General features: G+C 43.1%; 1 protein-coding gene across 1 annotated transcript in view; it reads right to left on the reverse strand.

Annotated features, from left to right (window-relative positions):
- Positions 1 to 2346, reverse strand: part of RAI14 (retinoic acid induced 14) — a 154141-nt gene extending 151795 nt beyond the window's left edge. The window contains exon 1 of the mRNA XM_066373727.1: positions 2121 to 2346. The gene's annotated coding sequence lies outside the window, so the exon portion shown is untranslated. The remainder of the gene's footprint in view (positions 1 to 2120) is intronic.
- Positions 2347 to 25060: the final 22714 nt, after the last annotated feature.

The raw sequence follows: 25060 nt of genomic DNA on the forward strand, positions 1-25060 counted from the left end.
GTACCTGCCTCAAAGATGCTTTGAGAAACGGCAGTTTGGAGACAGAATTTCATTGTCAGTTATATTACTAGTGAGCAGGGACACTATACCATGCATGCCCTCATTGAATCTCCAGGGCCTGGCATTGTTTCTTTTTATTTAGTTTCACAGATAACAGTAATAAGATTTTTCAACTGGGTTGTAATCACCACTACCACCCCCCAAAAAACCATAAAACAAATCTAAGGAGTGTAAATCATACAAGAAATTCATCAATGAAGCATCTCAATGAATGGAAATAAAAAACCCCCAACAACCCAGCATGGGACCACTTCTCCCAATTTATGTTAAGCAAGCACTGGTTTAAAATGTAACGACCTGTATAAATTTTCTCCTATGAAATTATCTTAGAAACCCAAGAGAAAAAAAATCTGACACTGGCAAGGCAGCATGAAGAAAAGATGATCAGGCCCTGGCAGGGTGTTTGAGTGGACAGACCTCCCGGCTGAGGTGGCAGCTGGATCCCTGGTCAGGGCACATAGGAGAAGCAACCAATGAGTGTGCCAGTAGGTGGAACGAGTGATGTTTCTCTCTCTCTCTCTCTTTCTCTTACTCTCTCATCAATGGAAAAATTAAAAAAAAAAAAAAAAAAGAAGAAGAGAAAAGATGGCCAGATTACACTCATCGATAAGAAAATTTCCAGCCACACCTGTAAACAGGGACCGGCAGACGGGGGACAGAACAATCAAAATCCTGACTCCCAGGGTTGCACTATGTCTTCTCCAACTTTGTTCAAACTCAAGCAGGTGAGACTCGCCTCGCTAAAATGAGCTTCTACCGAGTCCTGACCCGCAGAAACAGCTCCTCCCTCCGCCAGAGATCACATTCTCCAGGGAACTGGCAATGTTTCCCCGTCCCAGGCAGCTTGGCATTCTCCTCTCCTGGAAGGAAAACGCAGATCCATCCAAATCACCTGTGAGCTTGCGCCCAACGGAGGCCTCTGGTCCAAGCGAGCGGCCTATAGTACGCAGACCTGCCCCAATCATCACTGGAAATAAAGTTGCGCTGAGCTGGGCTCCTTGGAAGAGCGCAAGCCTGGATATAGAGTCCCGGCCCCTGGGAGGTCTCTTGTAACTCCTCCACTTTACCCTGTGCTCCATCTGGTCGGTCATCTGCCTATGTTCTGAGCCCCCTCACCCACCGCCACTCCACAAAAGGGGGACGCGTGGTCCAAACGCAAAGGAGAGTAGTTGTCAGGGGTTGGCTGATGAACCTAAACTGCGACACAAACCTGCCCAAGTCGGCAACTAAAGGAAGGTGGTAGGGAGGTACCCACCCTCCCGGGCAGAGGCTGGGGGAGATGGAGGCCCGCGCCCCTCTCGCAGCTCCACATCCTCCCTCCTCCCCAAGTCCCAGCTCCCCAGTCTGCCCGAACTCCAGCATCCCTTCTTACGGCCGACCTCAGAGGTGCGGCGGGAAAAGATCAAGAAGGACCAGGAGCGGGCAGCGGGAGGCAGTCGCGGGCCTGGGGTGGCTTCGCCTGCACCCTGGGACCAGCCGAAGGCCTCCGGAGTCGGAAACGGAACAATAGCGGACCCTCGCCCGCCGGAGCCAGCCAATCTCCCGCTCGCGCCTTCCTTCTCCGCTCCTCCAAGTTCAACGCGGAGGCGATGGATCGAGCTCGGGAGCCGAGAACCAGGGGAAGTGGGTCGCCGGGCTGGCCAGACAGGTGGGACAAGGTGCAGCCTCGAGGGCGCAACCAGCACGCCCAGCCGGGGGCCGGTCATTCATTGCAACCCGCGCTTCCTCCTCCGCAGCTCCGCGCCTGCCCCGGCCGGCCTGCGAGTTGCGGGGCCAGAGGGAGAAAACCCTCTTCTAACTTGGCTCGGTCCTCCCTCTCTACTCGGATCTTCACCATCCTCCTCTTCTCCTGTCCCTAAAGCTGCCCTCTGCAGACAGCTGCTGGCCGGCGAGGGGCAAGGGAGTGGTGGCGGGACTCTCGCTGCCACCTCGCTAAGCCGCTCCGCCCGGCGCGTCGTCCCCAGTTCCCGTGGCCGCCAGAGCCCCAGACACAAAGGCGGGCACCGGTGCTGGGAAACCCGCTCCAGGGAGCCTCCCAACTCTCGGCTCAGCTCACTCACCCCATCCAGGCGGCGGCGGCTCCCCGGCCCCGCTGGCTGCGCCACCCCGCCCGCCGCTTCCCCAGGAAAACGCGGCCGCCGGGCTCGCTTCCTGCTCGGCTTCCTGCGCCTCGGTCCCTCCTCCTCCTCCGCTGCGGGGGTCAGTGGGCGCCGCGGCTCCCGGGCTGGGCTGGCGGGGCGGGGGCAGCGGCAGCACCACCACGTGGCCGCCCGGCGCCGGCCCCGCCGACCCGGATCCCGCGGGAGCGGGAAGGGAGGTGCTAACCATTCCCCTCCCCTTCCACCCCGCGCGGCCCTAAATTCCGCGAGTCAGGTGACCCGGCCCCGCTCTCCGGTCCGGACCTGCGAGGGTGCGCCCGGCTCCGCAGCCGCCACATCCCCTGGGTCCACGCGCCCTGGGCGGCCGTGGCCTGGTCTTAGTTTTGCGCGGATCGTAGGGCTTTTCTTCGCGTATGTGTTTCATGGTCATCACCTAAAATTAGTGGAAAGGACCAGTACTCTTCTGACCCCGGGGCTTGGGACGGATGAGTTCCCGAATAGTATTTTGCGTCAACTTTCAAAGTTGTATGTGGTTGCGGAGTATTCTAAATTACACTAATCCAAGCTCCTTCTAACCAGAATCAAACTGGTTATATTTTCCAAAATGATTGAACAGAAAGTAAACTGAAATGTGCTCATGATCTCTAGACTGAACTAACTAATTAGTTGGAGTGACTGTTTCCTGCACGCATCAGGTGAGAATAGAAAACTAGCAGCGTTCAGTGTTGCTCTGCTCCAGAGTTAGGGGAAACCTATAGCCTGAGCAGGGACAAGAATGCGGAACGTCCTCAGAGCAGTGGATCGGACCCTAGGGGGACAGGCGACCTTGCTTCCCAGAAGCTTACAGCGGCTTTCCCTTACCCAGTAGGCTGAGACCCGCGTTCCAATCCTGATGGACGGACTCCTTTCATTCTGAGGATTCCAGACTTCCACCTGCTTCTTTTATTTGGGGCGGCGTTTCCATTCGTTCTACTCATGCTAACTAGCTATAGCTTAGGAAATCTTTATTCCTCGAAGCCCCTCCTTTCTCTGGGTTAGCACTGCATCCTTTGCACAGGTCAGGAAGCTTTCTGGAATACATAAGTGGCATGAGTCCTTTTGGTGGGAGCCACTCTAACTCAGTTGAACTTAAAAAAAAAAAAAGCCAATTACAACATAAGTGAAATTTGCTTTAACAAAGTTTAGTTAATAACATCTTGGCCAGATCTTGACATCTACAGGTCAGACTTTATCCTTTCCCCTCCCCCTCCCCAGCTCATCCCTTCCAGCGAGGGAAATGGCTGTCTTAGTTTTAACAGGTGACTTATCAAATAGGGAGCAAAAGGTGTGTAACGGGCTGCGGGGTCTTCACTTCCTAAATCACACATCAGAGGTTCCTTAGAGTAGTGGTGAATGACAGTTTAAAACTAAATATATACTCCTCTTCCTGTCTTTTATCCCTTTCAATAAAATCACCCTCTAAAGGAAATGTGAACTGGCAAACATTTTTTATTTTTATTTTTATTTTTTGGTTTAATGCCGGCAATTTCTACAGTATGGTTTTTCACTGTGGTTCATATTAATGGTGTACTGGGGGGTATTTGGGGGGAACGACACTGCCACCTGTGAGTTTTCTGTTTTTTCTTCAAGCAGGGGCAGCTAGGAGTGTGGGATTTAAAGTGTGGTAGAGGGTATTTATCAAGCTGCCCTGGAAAATTGACATGTGCCTATTCTGTAGTTGAAGGAGTTAAAACATCAAACATCAAATAATCACTGTGTAAGGCAAGGTCATCAGCCTTTTATTCCGAGAAGGCCTGTCTCTCTCCTTTTCCCCCTCTTTTACACTGCACGTTCCTGTCCCAGCCACCTGCCTATGAGCCCACCAACCTACCTCAGCCATGGGACTTGCTAGGTGGCTTGTGTTCTTTGTTTATAACCCCACCCTCCAACATCAGCAAATCCAACTCTGGGTGGGGGATTGTTAAAGAGGAAAGCACTCTTATAATTAGTCTGATGTATCAAGATCCTCCTCTAGATTCCCCCTCCCCTGAAACTCAGACCACAGCTGAAGTTCAGTCACCTGCAAGGAGATTGGAGATCAAGCATGGGATTGAACAGTGTCTTCTCATAGTGGTTTGGGTTTTTTTTGTTTGTTTGTTTGACCAAGCCTTTTAGAAATGCTACTTGGATTCAGAAGAAGTTGAACACCATCTGTTGCTGGAGACCAGACCCAGATAAAAGTGTTGGAGAGCAGGAAACAAAGATAAAAATAAACATCTATTCTGCATAAAAGTTGGTAAAAACTTTTTTTGGGAGGAAAAGCCTGTTGTTTGTCAATAGAGGAATTACCCCCCAAATCAAGGAAACTGTGGTGTGATATGTAGTATTAAGAGTAATAAAAGCCAAGGGTTTTTCCGACCCCTCTCTTTTCTAACTTGCCATTCAAACTCCACCAAGTGTTTGAACCTCTCCTGGTCCCACTTTCCTAATCAGTAGAAGAGAACATTGAATTATGTGGCCTCTGAGAATTTTTCCAGCTCTACCATCCTGAGCCCATTGTTAGCTTAAAGAGCCTTCACGAGCAATGTCATCCTTGCATTTTACGCAAAGTTTTGTTCTCTAATTGTTCTAGCAGGTCAGTCTTGCCATACCAATAAGCTCATAAACTCCTAGGAGTGTTCATTCAGGACTTAGCAGGATATATAAATGAAATTCATTGGTTAATGGGACCAAGTTTTCATTTTTGAAATTACATAATGTTACATACCTTCTTTCTTGCTCCATCTCTCACCAGTCTTCTTAGATTATGAACTTCTTAAGTCTGGGTAACCAAAGGGAAGACTTGCTGGGGCACAAGAAACTGTCCTTAAAGGAGGAACTATAGATAGGTGTCACACGGAAGCCAAAAAGTAACCCTTCACTTTATTTGGTGTTTGGTCAGGATCTGACTGGACTTCTGGGTCTACTTAGAAGCAGCATGATTGAGAGGAACACGGTAATATTGGACCCAGTCCAGAGAATGGAACAAAAACCCAATCAGAAGGTTGAAGGGAGATAATCTATAGGAGAAAGCCCAAATATTCATAGAAAACCACTTTCTCCTATTTTGGAGGATATATCTTCAAATAGAAGGAAACTGTGACATGGGAGAAATACATAAAGTAACTTTAGCCTTGCTTTTCATAATTTAGTAAGATCAGCAGAATAAAGTAACCTGTGAACACTGGCCCACAGTTTTCCACTTGCCAGGAAGCCAGCAGAGATTTTTCCAAGAGTAGATCAATATACTTCCTTCTCAGTGACCTTGAACATATGCTTGGGAGGTGGGACTAAGGTACTTGGCAATAATACACCCCAAAGTTCTGCATCCGAGCCCTGCCTGGAGGAATATGGCAGAGAAGTTAAGCATCTCAGCTTAGACATGACAGACATGAGAAGGGCTTCAGACTGGCCCATCATCTCACAGAGAAACTGTAAAGTCTGCAGAACTGTGCTGTCCAGTGTGGTAGCCACTAGCCATCCATCAGTACCTGAAATGTCACTAGTCTATAAGGCTACTGAAATGTCACTTGTCCAAACTGAGATGTGCAATATTGCAAAATACACACCAGATTTTCAAATTTAAAAAGTCACTGATTTTTATATTGATTACATATTGAAATGTTAATATTTCAAGTATAGTAGGTTAAATATATTGTCGACATTGGTTTCAGTGATTTCTTTTTACTTTTTAAAATGTGGTTAACTAGAAAATTAAAAATTACTCTCTGGCTTGGATTATGTTTCTATTAGATGGCACTGCTCAAGGGGCTAATATTAGCATCTAACACAATTTAGCATCTACTCCATACCACGCACCTTTCTAAATGATATGTACATTAGCTACAGTGACCATCTATTTAATTATCCAATCTGGGACACTGTGGACACTTTTGAAGGTGAAATGGGGCAGGCAAACTTTAAACCAGCCAAGATACTAGGACAAAAGGCATAAACTAAACCTGTCCGGAGCAAATCGAGATGTCAGGCCACCCTAACATTAGATCATTTAATCCTTATATTAACCCTATAAGGACCATTGTCACCCCCTTTGCATACATGAGGGGACTGGGTACAGAGAGATTAAGTAACTTGCCCAAAGTAACACAGCTAGGAAGTGTTGGGATTCAAACTAGGGTAGTCTGGCTCTAGAGCCTGCACTTTTAATTGCAATCCTTTCTCCTTAAGAGCTAACATGGACTGAGGATTTAGTAGATGGAGTTTGTTTTATTCCTCTTAGCAACTTGGGCAGAGCATTATCCTGTTTTTACAGATGTAGAAACTGAGCTACAAACAGATTCAGCAACTGCTCAAGTCATAGAACCAGAAGGTGTAGGGCAAAGCGTCAAAGCTTGGGATGCCCAGCTCCAAAGTGGCCTTCTCACCCCCACCCAGTGTTGCCTTCAGCCCACCTGTTTATAAACTACTCTCCTATTGATCTCATTACTCTTCCCACTTCTGACAGAGGGCTGGATAAGAGAGGAGCAGAACCCCGGTGTTGTCAGCTTGTTACAGGCAACGAACACCAAAAGCTCAATCTTGGTGGCCTGTTCTTTTGCAAAAGGAACATCTTAAAATAATCCAAATAGCCATTGCCCTGGCAGGTTGGTTGTTCTGCTGTGCAAGTCAGAAATTTTGGAAAGTATTCTCCCTTTGAGATGGTGGAGGAGGGCCCTATGAGGACCGTGTAAACATCCAGAAGGCGGTCAGTTGTTATCAAAAGGCTAGCAGAAGAGACTTTCACAAAGCTCCACAGCCAGAAGCAATAACTTGACATGTAAATTCAGGAGCGTGCCATGAACAGCTTTTCTCTCATCCTCTGCAGTGGTCATGATCTTGGCCACCCGTTAAAGTTACCTGCCTTTAAAAATCACCAACTGTCTTGGCCCCATCCCCTAGAATACTGATTAAAGTGATCTGGTGTGAGGTCCAGGCATCGGTATTTTAGACAGTCTCCTGAGACTTTGCCGGCATGGGGCCACACTTTATTGGCTGTCCCTGCCATGCCTGAAGCATCTGGTTCTTGATTTAGCAAAGTGAGGTGAGGTGAAGAGGGTGGGGTGGTTCTTGCAAGGGCCCTTGCAGAATTCATTGCTCCAGAATGATTTCATGATGGAGTGATTCTAAACCAAGTCACTGTTTTTGTTGGCCTGGCATGCTGGTTTTCTGTTATGGTGCTAAACCTGATCTCTGAGTTTTTGTCTTCACTGAAATCAACTCTTGCCCATGAGATACTTTAATCTGTGATTTCCCTTTCCCAAATAGTGTACCCATAATAAACCTTTGTATTACTTTTACTGATGAGTTATTTTGCATCTGTTATAGCTTCTTGTTTATATTTTTCCAAGGTTTTGCAGCCATTTAGCCACATTCATTTTTACAAACCCATTTTTGTCGCTCTCTTTAAAATTAGTAGACCATGTGAGGTTGATTGCTTGTTGTTCTCAAAATTGGTCTTTCGACTATGCAAGTGAACACATTTTTCAGAGACATTTTCCACAGCAGACTGTTAGTGTTTAAGATATATGACTGCACTGTGAAGATATTTAACAAAATTCCACAAGTCCTCTGTTTGTTTTGCCTTAATACAAATTCCTCAACTATCCAAATATGTGCCTTAAGCAGGTTTCTCACATTCAGGACAGAGGTTCTTCTAAGGTAAAGTTATGATTCTCTCATTACCTTTTTTTTCAAAGACAGTGCTGTCTTTGAAACTTATTATTTGTTCTAGACTTTCGTTTGAGCTTCAGAGCAAGGAGATTAAGACTGTGGACGTGTTTCTGACTGTCTTGTGACATTCCAGAGGAAAGAAGGACAGAATTGGGGAGGCTGGAAAGATCACTGGGGAGCTATTCCTTCAACAGAGCAGAAGGAGGACGAGGAAGGGCCACAGAAGCCCGCAGAAGCAGGAAAAGAGGCCAGGGTGACTTCCTCTTGTGGATTCTTAGAACCCTTAGAACATAGATGTCAAGAAGACAAATTGGCTTCACAATAATAGACTGATAAAAGGGAGGGAGACAGGGTTCTGGTGTTAAATATATTGAGGTCACTTGTGGCCAGCCAGAGGGGAGCTTGTCCTGTTGAGTTCTGTACCAGGGAAGGGAATTTTGGAGGCCCTTTGAGGGAACCAGAAGACTAAGTTGGCACTGAGTTGGTCTGGGAAACTTGCCACCAAAAGACCCAGGGGCCAGGGACAAAGGGAAGGAGGTGGAGGTCTGAGGGGGTCTCATATTTGCTTTCTGGATTTCTGGGAAGTATTTTAAAACATTTTAATTGAAACTGTGTGTCTTAAGAGGACTCTCCATTCACATCCAACATAACACGCTCATATTAAGGATAGAAATTATGAGAATATTCAATGTGTTCTATCTCATCCCGATTCTCACCCCCTGACCACACTGCCTCTGCTCCCAGTCTGGGCATTCTGTGTGCTCCATTCAGGGGAATGGGAAATGAGTCGAGGTTATATGGGCATTTTGGAGAAAGTTTATAATAGCACTTGTGAGGCTAGTTGTATAGAGGATCGACAAACAGAGAAGCTGCTATCCAGGCAAGAATCCTCCTGACGTGGCCTAAAGAGCAGACTTCCAGCCCAAAGCAGTTTCGGCTACTGGGCAGCAATGATGATCAGCTCTTTTTTTATTTTCTCTTTGTTTTTAAACATGGAGTAAAGATGAGAAATAAAAGAAAGAAAGAAAAATAGAAGGAAGAGAGGGAGGGAAGGAGAGAAGGAGGGGGGGGGAGTGAGGGAGTGAGGGAGAGAGAGAAAGAAAGAGAGAGAGAGAGAAAGGAAGGAAGGAAGGAAGGAAGGAAGGAAGGAAGGAAGGAAGGAAGGAAGGAAGGAAAGAAAGAAGGAGAAAGAGAAAGGAAGGAAGGAAGGAAGGAAGGAAGGAAGGAAGGAAGGAAGGAAGGAAGGAAGGAAGGAAGGAGAAAGAAAGAGAGAGAGAGAGAGAGAGAGAAAGAAAGAAAGAAAGAAAGAAAGAAAGAAAGAAAGAAAGAAAGAAAGGAAGGAAGGAAGAAAGAAAAAGGGAGAAAGACTCTATCAGGCAATGTGTTCAACCTTGACTTCTCTACTTACTACTTGTGCAATTTCAGGCAGACCACTCACTCTCTCTTGGCCTCAGTTTTTTCATCTAAAAAGTGGGAGTAATATTAGTTTGACTCTTGGGTTATTAATTAATACATATCAAGTATAAACAATAGTGCCTGGCACAGAGGAAGAGGTAAATAAATAATATTGATAATTGTTATTAACTTGACAAAGCATAAGAAATTCATAGAATCTGAGGAGAAATAAAATAGTGGTATATAATGAAGTCAATTCAACTGTTATTAAAAATGTCATGGCTATAGTTTAAACATTTCTAAAGTATTATGTGCTACATCTTATATGGAAACTTGATCAACCAACATATAAGATACAGCACTGAACACACATATAAATAAGAAATATGAGTTGTTCTCAACATTCAAGGAGCTTCCAAACTATTTGGAGAGATGGCCAATACACAGACACACATGGACAGAGAGTCACCCAAAGGAGGCAGGAAGTGACTGCATGTTGTTGTCTAGTTCTTTAGCACTATTCTGTGGCTTTTGGAAGCTATGTTATCTGGCAAGCTTTGCTCTTGAAAATGTGAGGCATACTATTCTGCTGCAATCCTATGACACAGGGTGCTATGGAAACCGAAATAAAAGTAAACTCATCCCCACTGGTAGAGATTCCTATTCTAATGTGCAGCCTGGGTTAAGAATGATGACGCCATGCAGCTTCCATGCTAGTAAATACTGTTGCAATTGAAATATTATGGGTGTTGGGATCAGCTGCCAGATACAGTGATAACAATGCCTGTTACTATTGGTTTTAACAAAAAGAAGCTTGTTTTCTTCATATTTTGAAAAGTTGTTTGCTTTGGATCAGTGGCTTAATAATGTCAAGTCTGTGGTCTTTGTGATTCTCTAGAATTTTCTGTCATTGTTGGAAGACAATTTACCCACCTACAGCATCATATCTGTAGTCCAGGGAAAAAGAAGGAAAAGAGCCTCTTAGGGAATTTTTTCTAAAAGCCCCTCCTAATATCTTAATTTTATTAGCCCAAACTGCATCCCATGGTCACTCCCATCTGAAGGGAAGAGAGGGAAATATAGATTTTTAGTTGGGTATATTGCATACCAAATAAAATTGGGGTTCTGTTAATGAGAAAAAGGAATGAATAGCTATTGGGTTTATCTGTTGCTATAAAACAAACAGTCCTAAGTTAATGGCTTAAAACAACAATAGTGTAATATAATTCATTATGTCTCATGATTCTATGTGTTGACCAGGTGATTCTGCTTTATGTGGTGTATGCTGGGGCACTGAAATGGCCAAATGACCTACCTGTAAGGGCCTCATTCCTAGAGCCAACAAGAGTGGCGTTGGTCCCCATCTGGAGCTCACCTAGAGATTGTTGGCTGAGATCTCAGTTCTCCTTCACATGGCTCCTTGGGCTTCCTTGTGGTTTAGTGGCTGGGTTCCAAGAATTCCAAGAGAATGAGCTCCAGTGTGCATGTGCTTATCAAGCTCCACCCACATCATGTATGTCATGGTCTTACTAGCCAAAGCTAATCACATGGCCGGTCCAGAGTCAAAGTGGGAAGGAATTACATACACAAAGGCGTGAGTGTCGGGAACCACAGTCCATGGGGGACCCCAAAGTACCAGTCCACTGTAGGAATGCACTAGCCATCTCTGCCAAAGCATTTTGATATGTTAAAATTTATCAATGCTTATTTTTCAGCTGAATCTTTTTGCAAGGACTATCTCTGAAAATACAACAACATTATAAGGTAGATATTGTGGGAGAGGAAAAAAAAAAACATGCTCTGCTACCTTGCTAAATTCTTCTGGCCAGAACAATAATCTAATTATGAGATAGATTAACAGGAGAAAATGACCAAATTTATTATTATATGTACATAGGGATTTCATAAGAATATGAGAACCTAGTACAGGTCAAATTTATGTGCCGTCTTGAGCTAAGGAAAAGAAGGTGGAGGTGAAGGTGGAATTATGGTTTGGGACTTCAAAGAGCAGGAAGACAATTCACATGGAGAAGAAAAAGCAAATGTCTGGTAAATAACTGTTTGCTGAACCATGTTTAACAATGGGGAGAGGACTTTGATCAGACCTCTGTCAATCACACACTAGTTTATATTACAGTATTATTTATCTATAGTGCTATCTCTCTTCCTGGACCAGTAAGGACTATTTAAATTCTTATAGGCATTTAGGGGGAAAGTCAAAGGTTTTTCTTTGAGTCTTTTGTTTCTTGAAAATAACCAGCGAATAATAATCGTATTTTCAGTCATATTTTGGGTAGCAAACTCTGTTTCCCCTCAATATTCTTATTTCCATTCTTAGAGTCGAGGAAATAGATTAGGAAGATCAAGAAACTCGCCCAAGGTTACATAGTAAGAAAGCACTGGGGCTAGAACTTGAACCCCAACTGAAGACTCAGCTTGGACAGGAGTTTGTGAGTACATTCTGGCTGCAGGGAGATAGAAGATAATTATGTGACAGGGATCTAATAAAATAGCTATTTAAGAAAGACTTTCCCCATGTTTTTGATACTATTCTCTTCCCTCCCCTCCTTCAACAGGTACAGAGGGACAGGTGTGGTGTCTGTACCCACTGGAGTCCAGACTGAAATGCTGTGCTGAGTGGAGTTCACCTGCTTCCTCACCAGGTGATCTGAGGCATTCTGGAACCATCTTCACCAAGTGTACACGGACAAAGATTAAGCCACACATTGGGCGGTTCAAGTTGGGATGCCTATATTTGCCCTTGGGAAACCTGAGGAATAAGTTTGAACACTTAGGAGCCTTGTTTAAGGAATCCTTTGTAGGAGTTTTTGAAAGAAAACCCCCCCACAAAGTTTATTGAATTTATATCTAGACGAGTGTGTCAAAAGTGAATCCCTCTAACATACTAAAAACATCTTCAACTTATATAAAGCACAGTGAAAACGCTATACTCTTTCTGTCTAAAAGGGTGTTTCTCAAGTGTGGTTAAGAATTAGTCAGTCTACAGAAATACTGACTCAGGACCCCACTGGGTTGGTCATGAAACCAGCATGTTGAAGAAGCACCCCAAGTGACTCTGATACACAATAAATTTGCAAATTATTGATTTAAAGATGTTCTTTTAGTGTGATGATTTTGAAAACAGTGCTGTTTAAACTTTAATGCACCTACGAATCCCCAGGGATCTCTTTAAAAGCACATTCTGATTCAGTCTGTCTGCAGTAAGGCCAGAGAGACTGCGTTTCTAACAAGCTCCCTTAATAATGCTGGTCTAAGCATTAAATGCTGGTCTGAGCAGCAAAGCTTTAAAATGTTGGAAGAATAAAACAAACTCCTTCAGGTTTTAAAATACAGAGGCAGACGTAAGCAAGTTAGGGAGTGTGGGGAGCCTGCCGCCATCCACAGAGAAGACAGAGTGTCTCTGTCCTTTCCAAAGGGGCACGCTGCTGATAGAAGGCATAGGGAACAGCAAAGGGGTGCTTGGAAATGTCCAGAGTAGGCTTCCCTGGTCAAGGTGAGCTAGATGAGCAGGTGCAACCCAGAACAGTTATGAAGATGCTTTTCTTTTTTTTTTCCTGAAGTTGGAAACGGGGAGGCAGTCAGACAGACTCCCACATGCGCCCGACAGGGATCCACCTGGCATGCCCACCAGGGGGTGATGCTCTGCCCATCTGGGGTGTTGTTGCAACCAGAGCCATTCTAGCACCTGAGGCAGAGGCCATGGAGCCATCCTCAGTGCCCGGGCCATCTTTGCTCCAATGGAGCCTTGGCTGCGGGAGGGGAAGAGAGAGACAGAGAGGAAGGAGAGGGGGAGGGGTGGAGAAGCAGATGGGCGCCTCTCCTGTGTGCTCTGGCCGGGAATCGAACCCAGGACTCCTGCACGCCAGGCCGATGCTCTACCACTGAGCCAACTGGCCAGGGCTGAAGATGCTTTTCTAATGCATCTGGCCCGAGGAGCTCAGATGAAGTTGTTAAACAGGAAATGATAGGCCCCAAATGGCATCCTTTATGTGGAAAAATCTATGATACCAAACTGAGATTTAATACCTGGTCTAATCTTAGTTTCCGCCTCTCCCAGAAATATAATCTTAGTCAACTAGTCTGGAATTTTCTGGTTGAGCACCAATAAGGTAATCTCTCCTGAGGGCTTTCTTCACCATCCACCCCCCACCCCCACTCCTACCTGCTAGAAAGAAGAAGCAATCTGCATAATAAAAATCCTTTCCTTTCTCTCCCCCAAGAAAAGATGGCCAGGCCCAGAATAATCTTTTCTTTCATTAATAGCTCCCTCGCCCCACCCTTTTTCCTATAAAAACCTTCCATTTTGTACAACCCCCTCAAGGAGCCCTTCCAGTTGTTAGACCAGAGGCTGTTTGATTCATGAGTCGCTTAATAAAGCCAAGTAGGTGTTCAAATTCACTCGGTTGAATTTTGTGTTTTAACAATGTGAAAAGAGCTTGAAGAAGCTCAAAAGAGTGAGATAGAGCAAAATAAGTAGAACTGAATGAACACAAATATTTAGATAGGCTGAACTCCTAAGGAGCAAGAATCGACAACTTGTGTTTAAGAGCTCATTTCTATCAACCCTTGCTATTTACTATGGTATTGTGTTGTTTATAAGTGGAAGGAAGATAATATTGATGTGCAGTATATGCTAGTTTGCTAAAAAGAAATAGCTTTAATCCTCACAAGTGAATCTGGATACCTTAATTAGGCAGATGCCACCCCAGGAGCAGGGTCATCCGAGCATAGTGTATCCTGCAGAAGGTGAGCTTGGTACTGTCTTTCAGTTAGAGTGGCTTCCCATTAACAAAGGGCTTTTACACCCACTTGTCACATTTTAACTCTCCCAATTATTAAAAAATAGGGCAGTAATTACTACCCTATTTCACAGATTAGAAAACTAAGTTACAGAGAGTTTTAAAGATTTGTCTAAGGGGCAGGGTCAAAACTAGAACTTCAGTTTTCGAGGTCCCTGACCTGAGCTCTGCTTGCTGTAGTGCAGCATCCCACACACAGACGTGCCAGGAAAGGGGGCCCGCACCCTGGAACTGAAGCACAAGCAAGGGAGGAGGTCTAAGACGCTGCGGGAGCTCCAGCTAGCAGAGCCCGGGAGGGGCCTTCTGCTTCCAGCAACAGGACCAACTGGAAATTCTGAAAAAAATTTCCTTTAGAAATACGTAAAAACACTGGCAAAGAGACACCAAACATTTGGTTAAAAGCACAGCTAAACTTACAAGAAACTGAGAGTCATAGAAGACCAAATAATAATAATAATAATAATAATAATAATAATAATGATGAAGTGGAACCCAGAGTGGTCAGCAAACTGAAGTGTAGGGCTGCTTGGGGGGTGTAAAGCCAGTATCCATGGCCAGGGCCACCATCACAGCCGCCCGGCCCATGCAGGTTCGCATTGGATTCGGACAGTCGATAAAGAAACAGCGGAGCCAAAAACTGATGGGCCATAGTCTTTAATCCTAGCTTGCACCCGGCGGGCAAGTAAAAATACACACTGGGCTCCAAAACCCAGTCACATTCAGTGCTCACAAAGCCACTGACTTATCTGAGTTTCCTAGAATCAAAGGTTTCTAGCTCACCAGCCTTATTCTCCTCAGTTCCCCATCTCCTTCCTTCTCCAGCGTCAAACTGCACAAACTGGCCTCTCACTCAGCACTCCGCCATCTTGGCTGCTTCTCCTGGCCACATGGCCTCTTTCTGCTCTCTGCTCTCTCCTCTAATCATCCCAGGAACCAAGAGCGTAAGCTCTCGTTCTAACCTCATTTTATAGTGTAGCTTCACAACCTCTAATCCAATATATAAAATAGGGAAGTCTCTAATACAAAGTTACTTCTCTGAGGCATGATTGGATTGTACCGCCCCACATCAAAAAGGGTGTGAAAGGCTTAATCCCAAAACCAAGCCCCAGGCTACAAGGATTCTCAACACACATTAATATCACCTGGGCAATGGCCTCCATCTTTAACAAAGTGAGCATAATACATTTTATCTGCCCAACATGGGGCATCTGCTGATACCGGGCTCTCGGCTCTGTGTGGGGAAAGTGGAGTAAAGGCCCGTGGGAATGAGCATGGAGTTCCTGGGAGAGCTAAGGCTCCTAAACATCTATACTTACAAACAAACAAACAAGTAAAAATCTATACTCTCAAGGAGAAAGTTGGGTTAGAAAAAACAAATCTGTCTTTTGGCCAAAAGAAGCCAGCAAGGAAATGTGTTTGTCTCGGGTCAAAGGGGTCAAAAACAAAAACATAAAAGACTTTCCTGAGAATTTACAACCCCCACACCTGTCCTCATAGAGGTTCACAGTTTACTCTACTTGTATAGGTCAGGATACTCCAGGTAGAAAAAGTATAAATATTTAAAAAATATTTCTACTTCTTAACACTCCAAACCAGCTGGTGTATGGAAGGATGTACCTTCAACTCAGAATGCTCAGGATTGCCACATTTAAAAGGAGCCTTAAATGAATCCACAATAAAGAATTAAAGACAAATGAGAAAATGAGTCACCATAAACTGGGCTCAGCAGAAACAATGGAGGACAAAATTAGATCCCCAAACTTTGGGCATAGTATTATCTAATACAGAACATGAAATAAGTATACTTAAAATGTCTGTGAAGAAACAGAAGGAAGTATAAATATAAGAAAAGAACAAAAGACCATCAAGAATAAACAGGAAGTTTTAAAAAGAACCAAATAGAATTTCTAGAAATATAATCATACTAATTGAGACTTAAAATGGAAGGCAAATTGGAGTTAAAGAGAAAATTAGTAAAGTGGAAGAAAATGTTTAGAAATCACCTGACAATGTTGTACAAGGCGATAAAGATATGGAAGCCATGATCCCGAGGCTAAGAGACATGGAGGACAAAACAGTTGTTCTAAATAGTATATCTAAATTGAACCAGGAGGTTTTGTGAAGGGCAAGAAGTTCAGGGCAGTCACAGTTGATATCCTTTGTTGATTTGGGCAGGGTGAAGAGTCTCAGGTGTTTGTAACATGTGCTAAAAATCCATGTTGTAGGTTGAATTGTGCCTCATCTAAATTCATATGTTGAAGCCTTAACCTCCAGCACCTCAAAATATGACTGTTTTTGAAGAGAAAGAATTTAAAGAGGTAATTAAGTTATAATGAGACCATTAGGCAACCCTAATCCAATCTGACCGGTGTTCTTATAAGAGGAAGAGATTAGGGCACACAGAGAGAAACCAGGAGCATACACATACAGAGGGACAACCGTGTGAAGGAGCAGGAAAACAGTGCATGCTAAGGAGAGAGACAGCAGGAAACCAGTTCCATCAGCACCTTGGTCTTGGACTTCCAGATCTCCAGAACTACAAGACAAATTTCTGCTGTTTAAGCTACTCAGTCTATGCTATTTTTCTAGGACAGTCTACTAAATTAAGGCAGCTCCCTTTTCTCCTTTCACGACATGCCTCCCTCCATTGGTAATACTCATCCAAATGCTCTGCTTTTTGTCATTGGATATGAATATGAAGCCTTCACTTTTCCAGGTCAAAATTCATCTTCTATTACTGGATAAAATGGCCTATGCAGACTAATATACTTCCTCCTGACTTCTCTAGATGACCAGCAACTGGCTAATCGCCTTGGCTGGCTGGTCCTAACCAAGTTCAGTCCTGGGATGAGTGAGATGATTAAAGACCTTTCCTGTCTCTTTCCATGGAATTCCTCCTTGTGCTCCTTTGCTCACCCAGGACTCCCTAAGAACAGAAAATTGATTTTCCCCAGCTGTGCCATGACCTCTGCTCCTTGCAGCATCCATACCCCAGATGCTCATGTGTTTTTGGCTCTAGAGCTTACTTGCATTTACTCCTAGGAGTGAGATGAATAAGACATTGAAAGCCCTGGCCAGACAGTGCCCCATCCCAGATATGGAGGCTTTGGAAGACACACAAGTCTTATGTTGAGCACCAGAGGCAGGCTGCCTGTGAGAAGAAGCGCAGAGCTCTCTTGCTGCAGCCAGATGCGGGGTGAGCGCCCCTCGCCTGGAGAGTTACAGACAGATGTGGAGCAACTCAGAAAGTTCTCAATTACTGAATGTTGATTCCACATTATTTGATAGACTACTTTGGTCTCAGTGGAGTTTTAAATGTTCAAGTTAATAACATATCGATTAGTATATTGCAGTTTTTTTTAATCAAATTTCAGTGTTTTTTGTTGTTATTGTTCTGTTCTGTCTTTTTAACTCTGGTACCTGGAGCCTGTTGTTTCTCAAGGTTCTTCAGAAGGTGGGACCCAAGGAAAGGACCCTCATTTTTGCTTTAATTCTCATGGATCCAATTCTACCTGGGATTAGAGTTCATGATCCTGGTCCTAATTCACTACTTTTCCTCCTAACTCAAGTACTTGAGATAATTATAGAAAATAATAAAGTTCACACAGATATTTAGTGCCCACTTTTGTGGAAGGATTATACATCCTCACCCTGATAAATTGGGAGGTGGCCATAAGTCTTGTTTTGGGCAATAAAACATGAATGGAAGGGTCACTTCTAGGTAGAAGCTTAAAAATCCTATGTGTAATTCACTATGGTCTTCTGCCTGCTACCCTCACCCCCATTTTTAGAAATCACAGAAGTCGAGTGGAGATGGCCTCCATCAGCCGTGGGTTTCTGAGGGACTCCAGTGTGAAGAGCCGGTGCCAGCCCCCATGGGAAATGTAATGTGAGTGAGAGATGAACTTGACTGATTTAAACTGTGGAGATTTCCAGGTTGTTTGTTAACTGCAGCACAACCTAGCCTATCTTGACTAATAAAATAAATGGGTTGTCTTTAGGTCACTGAACTTTAAAATAAATTTAGTAAAAAATATTTTTGATTTAAAATTGTATTCTGAAAGATAGCACATATTAATGGAGGGGGACAAACATTTATTAATGAGAAAGAGACATAACTCCATCCCCAACAACTCCCAAATTGGGTGACTGACAGTCTCAGTTCAACTCCCCTGGGGCAAATCTAGGTAACAGTCAGCAAAAGTTTTCTAAAAAAGCCCAATTAGATGTATTTTTAGACTGCAGACCCTATGGTCTCTGTTGCAACTACTCACCTCTGCCTGTGGAGTTCAAATATGGTCATAGACAATGGATGAAGTGATGAGTGTGGTTCTGTTTTGGGAAAACTCGATTGAAACATGCTCTGATCCATAGTTTGCCTACCCTTGGTCCAGGGCATAGAGACTGATATATGACCCTTCAAACCTCCAAATCCCTGCCAGCTCCTCTTTCCTGCCCCTCCCCAGCTTTAGTGAGGTATAATTGACATATAACATTGTGTAAGTTTACAGTGTATAACAAGTTGATTTGATATACTAATATATTGCAAAATGATTACCACCATAGCATTAGCTAATCCCTCCATCACATCACATAATTACCATTTCTTTTTTGTGGTGAGAACATTTAAGATCTACTTTCTTAGCAACTTTCAAGTCTATAATACAGTGTTATTAACTATAATCACCATGCTGTGCACTAGATTCCCAGGACTTATTCATCAAATAACTTGTACCCTTTGACCAACATCTCCCCATTTTCTCCATTCCTCAGCCTGTGGAAACCACCACTCTACTCTCTGATTCTGTGACTTTGGCTCTTTTAGATTCCACAAATAAGTGATGCCATAGAGTATTTTTCTTTGTCTGCCTCACAGCACTTAGCATAATGCCTTTAAGGTTCAGCCATGTTGTCACAAATGGCAGGGTTTCCTTTCTTTCTTATGGCTGAATAATACTCCATTGCAGGTATATATGCACCAGATCTTTTTTTATCCATTCAACTCTTGAGGGACACTTAGGTTGTTTTCATGTCATGGCTATTGTGAATAATGCTGCAATGAACACAAGAGTGCAGATATCTTTTCAAGATGCTGTTTTTATTTCCTTTGGATATATATACAGAAGGAAGATTGGTGGATCATATGGTAGTTCTATTTTTAATATTTTGAGGAGCCTCCATGTTCTTTTCCACAGTGGCTACATAAATTTACTTTCCCACCAATAGTGCACAATTATTCTCTATTCTCCACATCTTTGCTAACACTTATGTGTTGTCTTTTGGATAAAAAAAACATTCTAACAGGTATGAAGGGATATCTTAGTATAGTTTAAGTTTACATTTTCCTGATAATTAGTGATATTAAGCATCTTTTTATATACTTCTTTGCTATTTGAATGTCTTTTCCTTTTTTTATTGTGCTGTAATTGACATATAACATTATGGTAATTTCAGGTATACAACATAATGACTCGATATTTATATATTGTATGTCTTCTTTGGAAATTGTCTATTCACTTCCTTTGTCCTTTTTTAATCAGAGTTTTTTCTTTTTCTTTTTTACTATTGATTTATATAAGTTCTTTATATATTATGAGTATTAACTTCTTATCAGATATGTGGTTTGTAAATATTTTCTCCCAACTAGTATGTTAGCTTTTAATTTTGTTTATTGTTTCTTTGCTGGGCAGAAGCTTTTTAGTTTGATGTAGTATAACTTATTGATTTTTCCTTTTGACTTTTGCTTATGCTTTTGGTGTCATATCCAGAAAACTGTTGCCAAAACCAATGTCCAGGGAATTTTTTTTTCTGTTTTCTTCTAGATGTTTCTCAGTGCTGTGTCTTACATTTGAGCCTTCACTCTATTTTGGGTTAATTTTCGTGAGTGGTGTAAGAGAGAGGCCCAAGTTTATTCTTCTGCGTGCAGTTATTCAGGTTTTCCTGGGTTTATTTAATTGAATAGACTATCCTTTCCTCATTGAATATTCTTGGCTCCCCTTGTTAAATATTAATTAGTTGACTGTACTTGTCCTGTCAAACCCTCTCGAGGAGATAAGTCAAGTGGTCAAATATATCCATTCATTCACTCATTCATTCATTCAACATTGACACTCTGATAAATATTTATGCAGAGTAGGAAACAAATCTGACAATATTTCTTCCCTCACAGTGCTTACAGAAAACTGCAGGAAGGCACACATTAAAGAAACACCCAAGATAATTTATAATAATAAGTGCTATGAATAAACTGTAATAGGGGAACAACGTTAGATACAGTGTTGTAGAAGAAATCTCTGAAGACATGACATTGAGCTGAGACTTTCAGGGCCAGCTAGATAAACAGGACTGATGTGATTCTAGGTTCCCCTTCTTCCACCTACAACCTGCTTAGTGGTATGTGAAACTCCTAACCTGCATTAGGAAGAAAAAGACTCAATAGGCAAAAGCATGTAGATGTCATGTATTAGTGTAAATAAGCTTTGTTTGGACTGACCAATCTGGCCATCAGCGTGAATGACTAGTTATCACACTCTGTTTTGATTGCCGGGGTGGGGGTGGGGGGGGAGAATGATGGGACTTATGTAAATCCTGGCTAGAGTCCTAGCCATTAGCGCAATCTAGTTTCCCAGTTTCCCTTTGCATTGCCTGCTCCTAGCCAGGGATGCAGAAACCATCACCGTCTGTTGAGTGAAAGAGAGAGTGAAGAGAATTTGAGAAAGGCTATTCCTCCCCTGGAATGGAAAGTACCCCCCCAAAAAAAAAAAACTTTAATGTTGTTTCCTACCTTCAGGCAGATTTGCTAGCACAGTTTATATAGAATTTTTGTTTCTTTATTTTTACAATGTTTAGTTTCCATAGATCTGTTAATTAAGATCTTACAACCCTTATTTTCTATCCCACGCAAATAGGTACTTAGTAAATGCTCAATAAAAGCATAGCAACGATCTCCTTGGTAACTGTATTCCAGAAATAGAAGCATATTACTGAGCGGCATTATTATTTTTCTCCTTACCACGGGCGTTTGTGCCTCATAAACATTTATGGTTAACCAAAGTAAAGGAGAATTTAATTTAATTTTGGGTTTTTTTTTCTCTAAATGTATTTTTAAAGTCTGTTAAATGCATGTGAAAAAGATACTTGATTGAAGAGTTTTGCTTGGAAAATAGGGCGAGGATCTTTTCCACAGGGTTTCATTCCCTTTCCACAAGGTTTACCACTCTCAGCTACAGGGAGAAAGAGCTGCAATTGCTGCTTTGGTCAACCACCAAAGAGAGACCAGGTTTTGGATAGAACTCCTGTCTTCTCTCCAAATCCTTGCTAGCTGGGATAAGGAAGCCAACCATTTCTTGGCGGGACAAAAGGCATTTTGAAAGTCTGAGCCTTTCCTGAGACACAATGCCTACGATGTTTTAAGCTGACCCTTCCGAAAAACAGGGATGGTTTCTGTCTGCTGAGAAGGACGTTGAACACGCTACTCATTCTTAACTGTTGCAGCTGGAGCATGACAGGACCCCTAATTCTCATGAGATGCTTTCTCAGCCACCCCTCCATACGTGTCGTGAGGTTATCTTCTGTTTTGGAAAAGCTATTTCCAAGGAAACCATGGGAAGTAGTCAGAGGCAAGCTAACACAGGGCATAACAAGGATGAGGTGTGGAGCTGGGCTCTGTGGCTTCGGATCCCAGTGCCACTCCTTGCTGGCTGCGCAACCCGGAGCAAGTCGATTAGCCTCCTTTGGGCCTCAGTCTCTCATCCTGTATCCTTGGACCAGTCAGAGTGCCCACGCTATTGGGGGTTTGTGAGGGTGAAATGAGAAGCCGTAAGGAAAGCACCCTCCCGGGGCCTGCTGCACGGGAAGCCCTTGTGCGTGCTGGCTGCGGCTCTTGTCTATTACTGGTCATCGCCCAACTTTTGGCACATTTATTTCTAGGAAGATGACTCTGTTTCCTCTTCCTTTCCTAAAACACAAGAGAGTTGTTGAACACTAAACACTGTGGCTGAAGGGCAATTTAGAAATGAAAAAAAATCTTTAGACCTCATCATTCTAAACCTCTATGTTTTAGCCACAGTTTTCAAAAACCACTCTTAAATTATTTGGCATTTCGGTTGTAGCATAATACACAACATTTTAAGAAGCAGAGAGGTTAGCAAACGTGGGATTCGGTTACATATTTACATGTAATGCACAGAAAGAAACTCCATTCCTTTTTTAGGGGTTTGGTTCCAGTCCTAGTTTATAAATCAATTTCCTCTTCTTATTCAAACAGTTCACATTCCTGCATAACTTTAGGGTTATTGGTGTTTCTGTGGAGACAACCACCTAGGAAATGGTATTTCCCAGGCTAAGAATTTCACATTACGTTTTCTTGGCAAAAGGAGAGGAGGGTGTTTCAGGTCTATAAACCCCGTAATTTTAGCCTGATCATCAGATAATAAGGATAATAATAGAGTTGTAGAACTTTAGAGCAAGAACATTAGATCTCATCTAGGCCAACCCTCTCATTTTACAGACAAGTAAATGCCTTATGCTTGAACCATGTTTTATAGTCTTAAAAGGGTTTTCAAATAGATTGTATCACTTGCCTTCCCAACAGCCCTTTGAGATAGTCAGGGGGTAGGTATTATTTATCTTTGCTTTGAAGAGGTAGAAACGGGGACTATGGCAAGATAAGTGATGTGCCCAAGCTATGGAAGGAGTCGGTCAATGGACACGTCTCCGACTCGCTTCTGGCTGCCTTGTCAGTATGTCTCCCACTGTAGCTTGGTGCCACCCAGCACATGGTCTGCCTGCGGAAACTATCCGGACTCCAGTTCTCTCAGGCTTGGTCCTTTCAGTCTTAAAATTCTTGCCACGTGCAGAATGAAAGCAAGCCCTTCAACAAGATGTGCAAAGCCCTCATGCCTGGCCTTTGCCCATCTCTCCAGCCTCATCTCCTACATGCCCAGTTGGTTTCTACTTCTTGTGCTAGAAACTCTGAACAGTGACCTCTGCTTGGAACAGCCTTCCATCCTACCTTTTTACCCTAACCAGCTCCTTTAAGCCGGAGGTGCTCATCACTTCTCTGCTGTCTCTACTACATCCCCTTCTTGGGAAGCTATCCTAGTCATAGCTTCAGAAAAGACAGGTCTACACAGCACGTGGCTTTACCTGACCACGATTGTACTAGAGGTACATGCAACCCAGAAAGGGAGAAGAATGAAGGGATGTGTGGACCCAAGAAGAGGTAGCCACATGGTTCTGGAGAGACTGAGGAAAACATTGAAAGAACTTTTTGTCTGTGCTCCTGATAACTTCACGTCACCTGGTTCCAAACTGTAGTGAGGCTTCCGTGAGAGAGTCCTGTATAATCCACAAATTCCTCCTTTGACAGTGGTTCTGATGAGCCAGTCCTTAAAAAACAAGCAAACGACAAATTCCTGATTTGTAGCATTTGCCAATTTTTAAGGTGTAAATACTCCTATGATGGCCTATTTCAAGCTATCATGACATCCCTAAATGCAGAGTGGCAGAGACACGCACATATTTTTACCTTTCTTGAGTTTGTATTAACTGGCTCTAGCTCACTACTACCTTGGGCTTAAGCTAAGATGAGTAGATTCTTGTTCTTTGAAACCAAATATTGTATTTTATCAAATTCAGATACCATTGATTGGTTATTTATCATCAGTAATGGGAAAAAAATAACTACAAGCTTTTTAAAGTAAACTAAATGCTTTAAGCACAGTCTTGTGCCGTACATGAATCAGGACCACCAGCCTCTGCTCCTTCGACACTTTCTTGGATCTATTCCTCCAGGTTTAGTAACTTATCCTGCCTTTAGTCGTGTCGTGGTAGGCAATTCTCTCCTTGGTATCTTAGTAACAAAATGCAATGCAGCTTTGCTCACTTGTGGGTGTCTTGTTTTCCTGAATCTAGTAAAACACTTGTTATTTTGTGAGAAAATATAGAACTGCAGTTATTCCTTCAAAGACAAATAGCTGCATCCTATTGGTTGCTAATGACATCAGGTTTACTCATTCCAGATACCTCATGACTTTTTGTAAGGAAATTATTTATTTTATTTTTTTAATAATTTTTTAAATTGATTTTTAGAGAGAGGGGAGTGAGAGAGAGAGAGAGAGAGAGAGAGAGAGAGAGAGAAGGGGGAGGAGCAGGAAGCATCAACTCCCATATGTGCCTTGACCAGGCAAGCCCAAGGTTTTAAACCGGCAACCTCAGTGTTCCAGGTTGACGCTTTTATCCCACTGCGCCACCACAGGTCAGGCTCGTAAGGAAATTAAAATGTGCTAACTCTCAGAAGAGAGTCCTGACAAGGATTTCGGGCTGATGCAAGGGAATTTTTGGTGCTAGTTGCTTTTAAGGGTCCCTAAAATCATAACACTTAAGGATTTTGATGAAACTAGTTTGGGCAAGAAACCAGCACTCTTGAAAGTATAGGTGATCCACCCCACCCTGTAAGGGAGGTGGTGAGAGGAAGCTACGCTTGTTTGTCTGAGCAATGTGACCCACCTGCTCCGAACTAACCCAACTTTGCTTTATGATCTCACAGCCAAGAGTCATAAGATGCAAAGTCATTATGATACTGTACTTTGTTTTCTTAAGGGAGGAAAACACTCAGCATCTCCCAGATCTTGATTCTGCTGTCCTTCAAAAATGTCCCTCATTTCCCTCCTTTATTTATTCTCAAAACTCCCCGAAATAAAAGTTACTTCTACTATTTTTCTTACAGTACCTTTCTCTCCACACATTACCTTTCAGGGTCTAACTTAAACTAATGTTTCAAGAGGGTGGGGTGGGGGAGCAAATTTCCTCTACCCTCAAGGTTCTCCTGGCTCGTCTAATAATCAAATAGACATGGGACAAATTAGCAAGAAATGATAACGAAATTTACTGCACACATATGTACGGGAACCCCGTATACATGGATGAGTCAGAAACCCCAGACGCAAGAGGGTTAGAGATCAGCAAAGACATCCGTAGCTAAGGATGAAGTAAGGT

The sequence above is a fragment of the Saccopteryx leptura genome, chromosome 1, assembly GCF_036850995.1.
Source record: "Saccopteryx leptura isolate mSacLep1 chromosome 1, mSacLep1_pri_phased_curated, whole genome shotgun sequence".
Taxonomy (NCBI): Eukaryota; Metazoa; Chordata; class Mammalia; order Chiroptera; family Emballonuridae; genus Saccopteryx; species Saccopteryx leptura.